The sequence below is a fragment of the Lissotriton vulgaris genome, chromosome 4_1 (genome assembly GCF_964263255.1).
Source record: "Lissotriton vulgaris chromosome 4_1, aLisVul1.2, whole genome shotgun sequence".
In the NCBI taxonomy this organism is placed as follows: Eukaryota; Metazoa; Chordata; class Amphibia; order Caudata; family Salamandridae; genus Lissotriton; species Lissotriton vulgaris.
Genome location: NC_141691.1, coordinates 228,528,789 through 228,543,701, shown reverse-complemented (window position 1 = coordinate 228,543,701; position 14,913 = coordinate 228,528,789). Strand labels below are relative to the sequence as shown.

Genomic DNA, 14,913 nt, shown 5'->3' with positions numbered 1-14,913 from the left:
AAAGTCTCTTAAAAAATCAGAACTCTGAGTGCTCAGACCTGGAGACTTGAATGCAAGTGTTAGCCTACTGTATCCATAATGGCCCTTGTAGACCCCAGCTCGTACGCACCAGCAGTGACCTTCAGTACTGGCCTCCTTGATTCGAATATTGACTGTACTTTCCCTTCCATATATCAGAAATCGTTGCTACTACCACATCACTCATTGTTTCTAATGTCTTGTACAATGTACTGTTCTGTAACACAAACTGTATAGATCCCCATGTTTGGGGTTATTGTTGTTTTGTATATGACAAGACAAAACTGATAAATAAAAAATAAAATGTAAAACGTTTTTTATTAACATGCAGAACCGTTCGCCAAAGTACTTTAGATTATATCACTACAATAATACCTTTTTTGTGATTGCTTCAAACAAATTCAGAAACATTAATTCCACCATCCCTGACCCCCCTCCCCTTGACAACAACGCCAATCGTGAACTAAGAGGCAAGTCAGTTGTTCTGTGCACTCTTTGGGTGGTCTTGGTTCCTATCAAACATGAGCAGCATTATAGCTTATTAAATCAAACACAAAGAAGGTCTTGTACAGTACACAACATAAACACCTGCATTTCAAGGTCCTCTTATATGCGATAATGAAGAAAAAGTAGGGACAGTGAAATAAAATAATTATCTAGGATCACACAATTTGGGAAAGTGAGAAAGCCAGGATTAGTCACTGGTTTTCTGATTTCAAATTGCACAGTTCAGCCACTAGATGTGTATATGCTTCGCTTCCCCTCACTTCACTTACTGCCAAACCCTCCCACCCCAAGGCCCGATCAACAACCAGCTGACAGACTTTGCCACATCACAGAGCAAGCCTTTGGGCCAAAGCGAAAATCTTTGTGAGTACCCATGCACTTGCTTAAAGTTGAAACTGCACCCAAGATGCATGAAATACGCAGCAGACAAGAAACAACCAGTACTGTAACTACTGAATGATTAGAATAAGTCAAGTATGCCAACAAATAATCCCTTTCATCTGAATAGTGGGTAGAATCAGTAGCCGCAACTATTTACCGGAGTGGGGTGGGGGGAATGTGAATTAAAAAAAGAACACATTTAGGCCAGCCACCAGGCAGGCCGCCACCTTTCAGTCCGCTTGCCGCTGCCACTGAAGCAGGAATCAGGAAACACTGAGGCTCATGACTCCCCTAGCCAATCACAACACTGCAGCCTTGTGATTGGTCTGCACACTGCTCCCTGCCTCCTGGATCTGGTATTGTAAACGCTGAGACCCGATCTCACACCCTGCTTGAGCCTGCATAATTAAAAAGAAGCGCCTAGTTAGTGCTTAGCGCTAGGTCGCCCCGACCGCCGAGCAATTCTATAGAAATCCGCCGAGACCACTCACAGCACCTAAGTCCCATAGTGCGCTTGTGCGACAGCAGCTCCTGCACCGTGCTGCCTGAAATAACATTATTGCCTGCAATTGTGCTTTTAATTTGCATCGCGCTCGCCTCCATTGTGCCCCTGTGTTGTTTTGGGATTGCCTGCTTGCTGCTGCCATTTTGTTTGTTGTTGACTCCTTCTCCTGATCTCCACCCCGCCTCCCTGCTGACCCTCCCTCGCCCCTCCCCTTCCACTATCCACATATGACAGATGCATTTGCGCGCAGCGTTCACGAGCAGCGATCGCGCCCCATGCGCGCCGAAGGTGCGCTAACGGTAAGCCCGTCTACGCCCGTCCGCGCCTTGACCGCGCCCAGCGCCAGACCCCCTGGCCCCCGTATCACCCACCCCACCGCATCACATACGCCGCCTCCACCCTCCTAGCCCTTAACCCCGGCCGACTCCCCAACTGCGCCCAAGCCGCCCCTGGACACACCCATGGACCCTTCACATGCAACTCTTGCAAGTTTGACGGCACCAAGACCAACTACTCATCCACTAACACCAAACAGAGACCTGACACCAACCACCTAAAATGCATCCTGCTCAACACCCGCTCGGTCCACAGACAAGCCATCGACCTTTGGAATCTACTAGACACCATTTCTCCGGACGTCGCCTTCCTAACAGAAACATGGATGAACGCCTCATCAGCTCCAGACATCACCATAGCCATCCCGGAAGGCTACAAGATCATCCGAAAAGACCGCAACAAGCAAACAGGAGGAGGCATCGCTATCGTCCACAAGAATTCCATCCGCATCTCAACCAGCTCAGACGCCAACCTCGCTAGCGCCGAACACCTTCACTTCCAGATCCACACCGACCCCAAGACCACACTCAGAGGCACCCTCCTCTACAGGCCACCAGGACCCCGTGCACAATTCAGTGAAGACATCACTGACTTTATCACCCCACACGCCCTACCCTCCGAGGACTACATTCTATTGGGAGACCTCAATTTTCACCTGGAAAAAAGCAACGACAGCAACACCACCGCCCTTCTGGACAATCTCGCCAACCTCGGACTCAAACAACTTGTTAATACCCCCACTCACTACGCAGGTCACACACTCAACCCTATCTTCACCTCCAGCAAACATATCTCCTTCAGCCACACCACAGCTCTCCATTGGACGGACCACAGCTGCGTTCACTTTATCTACAATAAGACCGCAACCCACAACCATCCCCAACCTACTCTGCGAAGAAACTGGAACAAAATCACCATCGACCAGATCTCCTCATCGCTTCTTCAAAACCCCCCTGCCCACTCTTCGAACCCCAACAAAGCAGCCATTAACCTCACCCAATGGCTAACCAACAGCGCCGACAACCTAGCACCCCTGAAAAAACGTCAAATCAAACTAGGCAACAAAAAGGCCCCCTGGTTCAACGATGATCTCAAGAAATCCAAGAAACTCTGTCGCTCCCTTGAGAAGGCCTGGAAAAAAGACCCAAACACCAGCACCAGGGACGCCTTCAAAAACGCCACCCGCATACACCACCAACTGATCCAGACTGCCAAGAAAGCCGCATTCAAAGACCGACTAGACAACAACGCCCACAACAGCAAGGAATTATTCAACATCGTCAAAGAGTTTACCAACCCCACTGCCAACTCCAACAACATCACTCCCTCTCAAACCCTTTGCGACTCCCTAGCTTCGTTCTTCCACGACAAAATCGCAGACATCCACAACAGCTTCGACAATCAACCCGGAGACCAACCCACCCAACCTTCTGCCGTACCTTCACCCCCCTTGAACATCCTTAACGAATGGAACCCAATCTCCACTGAGGACACCATCCGCCTGATGAACTCCATCCACTCAGGATCCCCCACAGACCCATGCCCTCACCACATCTTCAACAAAGCAGATTCCATCATAGCACCACACCTCCGAGACATCATCAACTGCTCCCTCAACTTCGCCACCTTCCCGGATAGCTGGAAACACGCCGAACTCAGCGCCCTTCTGAAAAAACCCACAGCTGACCCCACCGAACTCAAAAACTACCGCCCCATCTCGCTCCTTCCATTCCCGGCCAAAGTTATCGAGAAAGCTGTCAACAACCAACTCGCCGCCTTCCTCGAAACCAACAAATCCCTCGACTCCTCACAGTCCGGCTTCCGAGCCAAACACAGCACTGAGACCGCACTCATCGCAGCAACAGACGACATTCGAACTCTACTGGACAATGGAGACACAGTCGCCCTCATCCTCCTCGACCTCTCTGCAGCCTTCGACACAGTCTGTCATAGCACCCTGATACAACGCCTCAGAAACATCGGAATCCAGGGAAAAGCACTGGAATGGATCACCTCGTTCCTTGCTGGAAGAACCCAGAGAGTCCGCCTCCCACCATTCAAGTCAGAGGCCACTGAAGTCATTTGCGGCGTGCCACAAGGATCCTCACTCAGTCCCACCCTCTTCAACGTATACATGAGCCCCCTCGCGGCCATCGCACGCCAACACAACCTCAACATCATCTCCTACGCTGATGACACTCAACTTATCCTCTCACTCACCAAAGACCCTAACACCGCCAAAACCAACCTACATGAAGGAATGAAAGAAGTAGCCGAGTGGATGAAGCACAGCCGTCTGAAACTGAATTCCGACAAAACAGAAGTCCTTATCTTAGGTACCTCCCCCTCTGCCTGGGACGACTCTTGGTGGCCAGAGTCCCTTGGAAAAGCACCCATCCCGACAGACCATGCACGGAACCTGGGCGTCATTCTGGACTCCTCACTCTCGATGACCAGACAAGTCAACGCCATTTCATCATCTTGCTTCAACATTCTTCGCATGCTCAAAAAAACATTTCGCTGGATCCCCACCGAAACTAGAAAAACGGTCACCCACACACTGGTTACAAGCCGCCTGGACTACGGAAACACCCTATACGCCGGTACCACCGCAAAACTTCAGAAAAAACTCCAACGCATCCAGAACGCATCAGCCAGACTCATACTAGACATCCCGCGTAACGACCACATTTCTGGTCACCTGAAAAACCTCCACTGGCTCCCCGTCAATAAGAGGATAACATTCCGTCTCCTAACCCACGCACACAAAGCACTTTACGAACTTGGACCCGAATGCCTCAACACACGACTTTCCTTCTACACCCCCTCCCGCCAGCTACGTTCCTCTAACCAAGCCCTTGCTGCTGTACCTCGTATCAGCAAAACCACCATGGGAGGAAGATCCTTCTCCTACCTGGCGGCTAAAACCTGGAACTCACTTCCCATTCACCTTCGCCTCACTCAGAACCACCTAGCATTCAGAAAGCAACTTAAAACCTGGACAAGTAATCCCCCACCCTTCTCCAAGCGCCTTGAGACCCTCTGGGTATGTAGCGCGCTATATAAATTAATTGAATTGAATTGAATTGAATGGGGTACTGGGCATGTTCTTCACCCAGGCTGTAATGCAGTCTGGTGCAGAACATGCAAAGTGTGCATGACTGTTATGGTTGGCCTATGCGCACTTTATAGAGAAGCAACCACTCCTACTAGCCCCCGCTCTGGCATTCCAACCGAGTCCCGCACGGCCGCACCAGGAAATGGAAAACTTAAATCATATTAATGCTGGTTATTATAATTTTAGTTTTCATTTCTACTGCTTGCAGAGCAGTGGGAAGACGCTCCTCTGCCTTAGCAGAGGAGCTGCCACTGGATAGAATGCATGCCACGCTTGGGGGGAGGGGGTTTATGCACAAATACGTATCTCAAAAAAAAAGTAGGTCTCCTGAAAAATGGCAGTCAGATATTTTCTGTTGCTTATAAAACGTCTTTTAAATTTCCTTTCATATAATTTCATATATGGATTTTTGAATTTGTTTTGAATATTTTCTTACTTGTGTAGCCAAGCAACCTGGTGAATTCGTCCTCTGAGTATGTCTGTTACTTAGAGAATGTCGACCACAGACAACACAGAGGAGAAAATCAATTATATAATGCATTACCATGGGGAAACTGGCATTCCCTTGAACAATTAGGTCAAACAAGGAAGTGGTGTTCTAAGTAGCCAATAAAACACTTTCACTTTCAACAGTAGAGTGTAGAGTGTAGGGAAGGCTTACGCATGGTTAGGCAGCTGACTCAACAGAAGGAATGTTCTCTCTGCTTGAGTGTTAACCAGTTCCATTCAATGCTATAAGACACAATGCTCATCTTGGCTTTTTGCCAAGTACCAATTTTCCTCGTCTTTGAAAAACTTATTAAACTTCACTGACATTCACCAGAGACACCTTTATACTGGATCTGACTTTACCCAGACTCATTCAATGTCCTTACTGCTGGGGAGGAGCCAGGTGTCTCTTAAACAGCACGCTTGTCTTTTTACAGAGCTAGGAGCGGGTTCATGATTGACTTTGAATGGGTCCCTGATATTAGGTAGGCTGTAAGAAATTGGGTTATTGGCCTTCTTCTCAAGCAAACACCATAATTCTTGTCGGGGCGATCTAAAAAATCCATCAAATTAACCTCTGCTTACTTCCTGGTAGCATGACACAAAAACAGTAAGGCTTAACTTAAATGCACTGTGTTCAGTATTCATGCAACGCCTCAAATAATAATTAAGTGAAAACAAAACAAGAAAAATCCCACACTATTTTAGAAAAATAGGGGAAAATTAAAAAACTAAAATGACACTAAAAAAAATATAACCAATCAGTAGAAGCAGGGTTATGAATTCTGAAAGTTGTTAGTGAAAAATAGGGCCAAAAAGAACAAAGCGCCAACTGACTATATCTGATTGAGCAAGTCCGGGGCACAGTTGAAAGTTAAAGCTGACTGGGATGGAGCAATGGGCCTGGTCTTGCTTACCTTCAGACTTAGAAGAAATTTCAAAGAAAAGTCCGTGAAAAGGTAAAGTCAGTGGGGCAAGGCAGCCACCAGTGTCCGAGGAGGAGTCATTGTCATCGGGGAGCCGCTGGACCGAGTCAGTGAAGGTTTACACCTTCAGCCTTTGTCACATTTTGGAGGTTTAAGATCTACAGCAGGATGAAGCTGCAGGCTGTAGCTGACAAGGACTCCACAAGGATGGAACCATTTCTGAGTGTTCCTGCTTACACTAGACTGGTTGGGTACGCCTTCGGGATCAAGTCTCACTCCACGCAGAGGCCAGGTGAAGGGTTCAAGTTCTTTGGAGCTTGGTATTTTTTTGTAGTTCACACAGGAGGTCAAGTAGCAAGCCATGCCTCAACCAGCAAAGCAGTGCTATGGGAGCCCATGACAGGCTTCAATCTTCAGGGAGTTCCTCTGGTAGCAAGACAGTCCTCTGTGGTACAAAGCAGGCCCTCAAGCAGCACGGTAGTCCTTTGAAATACACAGCAGTCCTTATGGCATCCTCCGCAGGCCCAGGAGTGAATAAAGAGTTGGTCTAATGGCCCATTATTAATACCTGAAGCCAGCCTTTGAAGTAAGGGGGTGGGGGGTGATCTCTAGACTACCTACACATTTGGTTCTGGAAATTTCCTTCCTTCTCCTGTCCAGGCTCCAAGTGGTCCAGGGTGACAATAACCTGGTGTTGTAGTGTAGTTCCTATATTCCCAATAGGCTATGCGCATTGGAATAATATACACTACAGATTTGACTTAGGAATGAGGTCAGTATGTCTCTACTGAGTATATTACACTTAATTGCGTGTGCCAGCTAACTCAGAGGTCACTAGAAACTTTCTCGAATATACAAGAAGGGATTAGTCTCTGACAACTGCATACACATGACAACTTTGTTTCCCCTAGAACCGGAACAATATCTTCAGAGTCGTGGAAACAATAGATAACTATTTCACTCAGTCAATCGTGCATGCTTCCTTTCTTCAGAGGTGCACAGAAATAGAGAGGCGGACTTTTCAATAAAAGGGGTTTATTGAACAGTGTTATTGCTCATGCAAGAGATATGAACTGCTACACTTGTTAGAATACGAAGTATAATGCGTACAGCGTGAACAGTAATATAAAATAATACTGTACTAGCATTGTCTGTTGCTATGACATATATAAAAATACATACATAAATAACACAGGATAAAATACTCAATTGGTGCTTTTAAAATACGCCTACCCCGATGTACCTAACCTAGGTCTAGTACCAGGGATGAAGTAGGTGCTATCTTTAGTTATAGTTTAGTTCTGCCAAGAATTACCAAAGGTTTCTCTAGGTTTCTAATCAGCTCCATACCTTAAAACGAGAGAGGTTGGTATCTCTTTCCCTGGACTCGATCTCCCAACACCCCGCAAGAGGAGTCAGAAACACTGTAGCTGAATTCGCAGCAGGAGGATGTCAGCTTCTGGTCAGTGCGCCAGCTGGAGAGTTGGTTTCCTTCGGCACTTGCTGTAGCGAGCTGCGTCGTGCAAGTAGGTAGTCGAACTGCACCGACCCACACTGTACTTTGCTATAGCAAGTGAAGGTAAATTTATTTACACCTTGAAGGTGCTTAGGAATGCCAGTATTGACGTAAAAGTCGGGCATATGAACGTCATGAATGAACCCCTAAGGAATAGATGTTCATACATAATAAATGAGTTCTTGGAGAAATCAATATCCAGACAAGGGGAAGTCCCTTCAGCTTAAGAGTCTGGTTTTCCAAGAAATCGTTGGGACGTAGATGAACAGATGGAAGTAGCCATGCCCGTATTTGGATAGCATGGGTTATGCCTAAATAAGGACTGGATTTCTATGCATATATGAGGGCAATGTGAATTGTACCTATGGAAATGGAAATGGAAATGGAAATGGATGTGGATTTATAGACCGCGAATTGCTGCCCGGAGGCGTCCAAGCGCTAGAAATAACCAAGAACCTACAAGGGGGGCTAGCTGGGATTAGTGGGGCAGATTGAAAAGGAAAGTTTTTAACTGTTTACGGAAGGTGGGAAGATTGGAATTGGCTCTCAGATGCAGAGGAAGGTTGTTCCAGGCCATGGATGCGTTGTAGGTGAACGTCCTGCCGCCTGATCTGGATCTTTTTATTCTTGGTGTCAACGCCAGGAAGGTCTGGCTGGAGCGGAGGTTTCTGCTGGGAAGATAGTGGGTGATTAGGTCCTGGGTAATCCTGGGGCCCGTGTCCCAGAAGGCCTGATGTGCAATGCACATGGCCTTAAACAGAATTCTCTGGCGCACTGGTAGCCAATGAAGGCTGACCAACCCGGCCCTCACTGATTGTCTGCGAGGGATCTCGAGCAGCAGGCGTGCTGCGCAATTCTGCACTATCTGGAGTCTGCGTATGGTATATTCTGGGGCACCGAGGTAAAGCACGTTGTTAAAGTCTAGGCGTGATTGTATTAGACCCAGTACAGCCACTTGTTTTGCCTCCATGGTAAGGAGAGGGAAGATTTTATTTAACATCTTCATGAGTCCAAAGCAGGTGGCTGAGAGTTTTGTGACCTCGGTACTAAAAGATAGGGATCTGTCCAACCAGACCCCAAGGCTCTTGATGTTACTTTTTGGGGTTGGAGGAAGGCCTAGACACGGGGGCCACAGAGAGTTGGGGAGACGGGGATTAGAGGAACCTAGGAGTATCAGCTCCGTTTTGTCCCCATTCAGTTTGAGGAATGAGGAGGACCTCCAGCCCTTGACCTTTTCTAGGCATTCTTTGAGACCACCTGACGCAGGCATGTTGGCCTGCTGCGCCAGTGAGACCACCAGCTGCGTGTCGTCCGCATAGGAGATGATCTTAATCCCAAAAGGGCGGACGACCTCAGCCAGTGGCCTCATGTATATGTTGAACAGTGCGGGGCTCAAAGACAAGCCCTGAGGGACACCGCACTTTAAAGGTCTACAGGTGGACACAGACTCACCCTCGAAAACTCGAAAGGATCTATCCTCTAGTAAGGATTTGAACCACAGCTAGGCTTTGTCCCTGATCCCGGCGTTGGATATGCGGTGCAACAAGATGTCGTGGCTGACCGTATCAAATGCCGCACTGAGGTCAAGGAGGATCACTGCCACTGATCCTCCTTGGTCCAGGATCTTTCTGGACTCCTCTGTGACCATAAGAATGGCGGTATATAAGGGCATGAATCGGGAAAATGCATACGGATTCTAAATCGATACACAACTGTGTCAAGTTGCTTTGTGAGTGTGCTGGAGGCATGCTTTTGAGATGAAAGTGGGGCAGAGAACACCTCTGCCCACCCATCCTGGCAGAATGGCTTATTCGGCCAACACCTAAGCCCCATTGTCACACTGTCTGGGAGCAAAATTCAAAGATCACCTGCCAAACTATTCTCAGTCCTGTGGTCCAGGACTCAGGCTGCAGGCAATTCTGAAAATTAGACAATGTAAAAAAGGCACCAAATATAATATCATCAGGGAGAAACAACAATTATAAAGCACAACAATCAATTAAAAAATACAAAATTTTGTTTATTATTAAGTATATATACTCAGGTAAAAACACAAAATTGCTAACACACAATAAAATGGAATATATGGCCTATTCTAAGCAATCAACGCAATACAAAAGTAAAAATGACATCATTAATTCTTAATTCATAGAACAGTGGCGGACAATTCTAGTCCTCTTCTCTCGACATGCACAATTTCCTTACCAAAAAACTGAATATTCAGTATGATTCCAAGTGATATAAAGAACATAGGGCAAGGACCCGTCCTCAATGGAAGTGGTTGGTAGGGCTCGGATTCTTGTACTTGCAACCAACCATCAGGCCGAATTACTAACCAATAAAGTAATATGTAACATCTTAAGCTCCCTACTTGCGAACTCAAATTCATTATCATTACGGCAATTTTGTGTCAAAATATGAATGTTTTGACACAAAATTGCCGTAATTATAATGAATTTGATTTTGGTAAGGAAATTGTGCATGTCTTTTATTATAGAGCCACAGCATCTGATGAATATAAGCATATAGAAACATCGAGTGTATCGATTAACATCATCATAAAAGTTGAACTTATGACAACCATTTCGTTAGGTATGTGTGTCCCATCACACTTGGCATAAATTGTTCAGTAACATTAATGTCCGGCTATAGGAGATGGATTTATAAATCCACTCTTTTTTCTCGGATCAATTGTAAGAATGAAGAGAACTAGGCATACCAAATCTATACATCACTGTCTAGTTAGGAGAATACACCCGTGCATATGAGGAAAAATTTCCCTTTCTGTCACCATTAACGATATGACTCGAGTTTATCAAGCATCTTGAGTCATACACACTGGGGTAAGGGTCTAACTATCTTAGAAGGCCCTTTCATGTGTAAACTACACCACTGCTCAAATGTAACATCGTAGAGTTTGTACCTTGTGCAGCTTTATAGTTGGCTACACAAGTAGGGAGGTTTCGATATATAAAGCAGCACTTGTTATACGTTTGTATTTACTTGTATTGAGATATCGTCGACAGGCGAATATAATTCTCCTAAGCACGAATTTGAATTGCTATGTATGTTTTTCAGATTGTGTATCTGGCTCCTGAAGAAGGCGTTCCTGTGTAAACGCCGAAACGCGCGTCGAGAGAAGAGGACTAGAATTGTCCGCCACTGTTCTATGAATTAAGAATTAATGGTGTCATTTTTACTTTTGTATTGCGTTGATTGCTTAGAATAGGCCATATATTCCATTTTATTGTGTGTTAGCAATTTTGTGTTTTTACCTGAGTATATATACTTAATAATAAAGAAAATTTTGTACTTTTTAATTGATTGTTGTGCTTTATAATTGTCGTTTCTCCCTGATGATATTATATTTGGTGCCTTTTTTACATTGTCTAATTTTCCCTGTCAGACATATTCAGTTGCTCAAACAGGGGGTCCTTGTTATTCACGGCAATTCTGAAAATGTCACTTTTAGAAAGTTCATGAGGATTTTACATTACAGATAATGTTAGACAAAACATGACATTTCTACCCATTCCCAGTAAAACGTTAGCACTTATTAAATGTATTACGGTAACCCAATATTATTCTAAGGTCGAGGTATGCCTCGCAGTAGTAAAAAACGATTTTGGGCATTTTTCTCTATCAGGGCATGTAAAACTTAAAACCTTATGTCCTACTTTTTAAATACAATGCATCCTGCCCTGTGGGCTGTTTAGGACCTACATTAGGGGTGACTTTTACGTAACAAAAAGAAAAGCTTTGGCTTGGCAAAAGGGTTATTTTTCCCAGGTTAAACTGGCAGTGTAAAAATGCACTACAGGCTGCAATGGAAGGTCTGAGACTTGTTTTAAAGGACTACTTTGGTGGATGGCACATTGAGTGCTGCAGGCCTACTAGTAGCATTTCATTTGCAGGCCCTGGGTACATATAGTACCATAAACTAAGTCATTTTAAATGACATCAGCGAATGAGGTAAAATCTTCCATATTTTAAGGGGTAAGCATGAGCACTTTAGCAGTGATAAAGGGCACAAAGCCTTAAAGCCAACAAATGTGAATATCAGCAAATAGGAGAGGGGAAGGCAAAATGTTAGATGGGTGGCCACACCAAAGGATGTCAGATCTAACAATCATATAAAGGTTCTTCCATTTTCACCATCACAATAGACTCTGCATTCATAAATGTCAGAATAAGGACATGTCTCTTTTTGTGAGGCAATCCCCAATGTTTTGGATGATGCTGCTGTTTTATTTTATTTTTTTATCTGAGAGTGCACTGTGGCCTGCTGACCAGACCTCAGTGCTAGTGGCCTGACCTCAAAATGAGGTATGTTTGATTGGCTTATACCAACTTAGATTAAGCGAACTTCCTTGTAAATCCCTAGTATATGGAACTCAGGTCCTGTAAATGAGAGGGTCACCCAGGGATTGCAGCACCGCTTGTGCCACCCTGGGTGTGAAATAGGTAAAACATGGCTCCCAGTATCCCACTGCCGACTGGAAGGGCAGTTTTAAAATGCTACCTCGACTTTGCCTTTTAAAATAATGGCAAATCACAATCCTCCCTTTTCAATATATGTGAGTTACCCCTAAGGTAGGCCTATCAAACCCCACGGCAAGGTGCTGTTAGTTAGAAAGTGTAACATATTTTTACGTGTTCCAATAGTAAAAACCCGCAATTTTCATTTTTATTATGGAGAATGATGGTAGCCCAATTGGCGAGTGCAGAGTTACAAGTTGACACCTCAGCCTTGCTAACTTCTGACTGGGACTACTTAGATTGGTACTGTAAGGTAGCAAACAACTGGTTATATTTAGCCCGACAATGCTCAAGTCGAAATTAATGTAACTTGTCGCAGTGTTAACCTTTTACAAAGTTGCCACTTTGTTTCCCAAAGTCTACTGTGCTGGATCACGTTGTACATGAGTCTGCCCCTGAGACAGCTTTCTGTCCTCATGGGGAGATGTGCAAATGACTCTCTGGAAAGGAAACAATAGAAGCCTGTGTGGGGGAGAGGTGTTACCCCTCCCTGGCAGGACGCCACATGAGTGTTAGCCTAAAAGACAAGCTTCAAAAGAGAAGCCGGCTTTAAAGGGCATAAAGGAAACACTTGGGAAAGGGGCTGCTCTACTTTTTAGGCAGACAGGCTGGCAATAGGGACAGAGAGCAGAAGCCAGTTGTCAAACCGGTTTTTCAAGGGCGTGTAGCCCCTTGGCAGGCACACCTCGGGGTTGTACTAGGGAGCTATACACACCAACAGTAGGGTTCTGCCATCTTGAGTGTGAACAGAATAGACGCTTATGAGATAGCTAGATGCCGCAATTTGCAGGAAGTTGTCATCAGGCAGGAGGGAACATGGCAGCCCACTGGCTAGCGACAGTAAACTCCGCTGAGGGGTTTTCTTTTGCATAAAACCAGAAACCCTGGCACCCAGAACTCAGATCTCAAAATAATGGCGAAGAGGACCTATCAAGGACTGCCCTGCTGCAGCAAGGGCCCTGCAAAGAGGCTGCACAAACGTGAAATGCACCTGCCATCCCTGGCAGCTAGCAGAGGAGAATGGACTGGGCCTGCTGAATCCTGCTAGTGGAGAAGTACTTTCCAGACATTCAGTAGGAAGGTCTGAGAGGGCTCCAAATGTCTTTGGGTTGGGATGAGGGTGGCACATGTCCAGCATATAGTTCTGTGTGCTCATTACAGTAGACCAACAAGTCTATCCACTGCTTTTACTATCGGGAACTACCATACCCCTACAACAAGCAACCATGTCACTCATTTCGGACTTATTTACATTCAGTCATACAACTTTGCTTAACCCCTTCCACGCTGATGACGAGCTGGGCTCGTCATGGCGTAGCCTCCTCGCACGCTGATGACGAGCCCAGCTCGTCACGTAACATGCGATTTAAAAAATCTCAGCGTGCGAGCGGAATTCCGCTAGCGCGCATGAGGTTAAATAAAGATACAGCGTTTCTAACTACTGAGAATGAGTGGCTCTCAGCTCAATTATCAAATTAAAAATTAAGTTAGTTATTGATGATCAGAGGGGAGATGCTTGGTTTATCGAAGGTCTTTGCTGACGATGAAAAGCAAAACCGCAAATCTGACATTTGTTGGACCTCACATGAGAATGGTGAAAATCACGCAGTGCTTTATGTGTACAGAGGAAATAAATGTTCTGGATTGCAGATTCCAAATATCTCTACAGAGATGTTTAATAAGTGTTAAGGCTGTCTATCTTAGGAGTAACACATTCTTAAGTCTCCCTTTTCCAGGGAATTTGAGAAAATTGACAAAAAACTCCTTGGAGGGAAGAGACGGCAACGCAAGTGCTCCAAGATGGCTGCGCTCCATCACATACCTACTGGACGCCAACGTTTTTGATGGGGCTGAGGAGATTTTTGCTGGTTTGGGATTTCAGAGGGCATATCGGCAGGTGGCAGACCAAATGGTGAAGTTTTCACTTGCTTTGATTCGTTCTTGGAGCAGTGAGGCTCCCTTGAAGGGCACCTTTGACTTTCCTCATGCAGCAACCATCTTTTAGAAAGAGGGTGGTCTGCAGCCTCTAATTGTTTCAGTCACGCCCACCTCTTCATTCGTCCTACTCCTTAAAATGACAGCCTCATATGAACATTAAAGAGATTCCCCTTCTGTGATTTAGCTCAATCATAAACAGCCACTGTTAAACTTGGCCTCCTACAAATGTTTTCTCCTCAGATAGACGCCTGCTTTCACTCCTGTAATAGCCTCATTATAAGCGTGAATATCTACGATATCATTAACCCCAATTTGTTAAAGCCTTCAGTAGCCACCTATTTAATTTTAATTTTATTTTCCCTTTGGATACTGCAGCACTTGCGGTCTGCCTAGATTGACCAGATTACTCTGACACATTAATAACTTTTCTTTTACAAGCACCAAAATGGAAATGAAAACGTCCTCAGCTCTTGCAAATAAAAGGAAACAAACCGCTTGCCATTCACCTACCAAATCTAAAGTGCTAAAATATCCGTGGCAAAAATCTTAGGAGGTCATCCAAGCAATTCCTCTTAATACAGACTGTTGGAAAACGAGGAGGCATCTGTGAGGCCTGTACAAATGCCATGACTACATTTGT

The 14,913-nt window shown here is 45.4% G+C and overlaps 1 protein-coding gene across 4 annotated transcripts in view; it reads right to left on the bottom strand.

Annotated features, from left to right (window-relative positions):
- KIAA1210 (KIAA1210 ortholog) overlaps positions 1 to 14,913 on the bottom strand; it is a 540,680-nt gene that overhangs the window by 227,842 nt on the left and 297,925 nt on the right. The window lies entirely within an intron of this gene.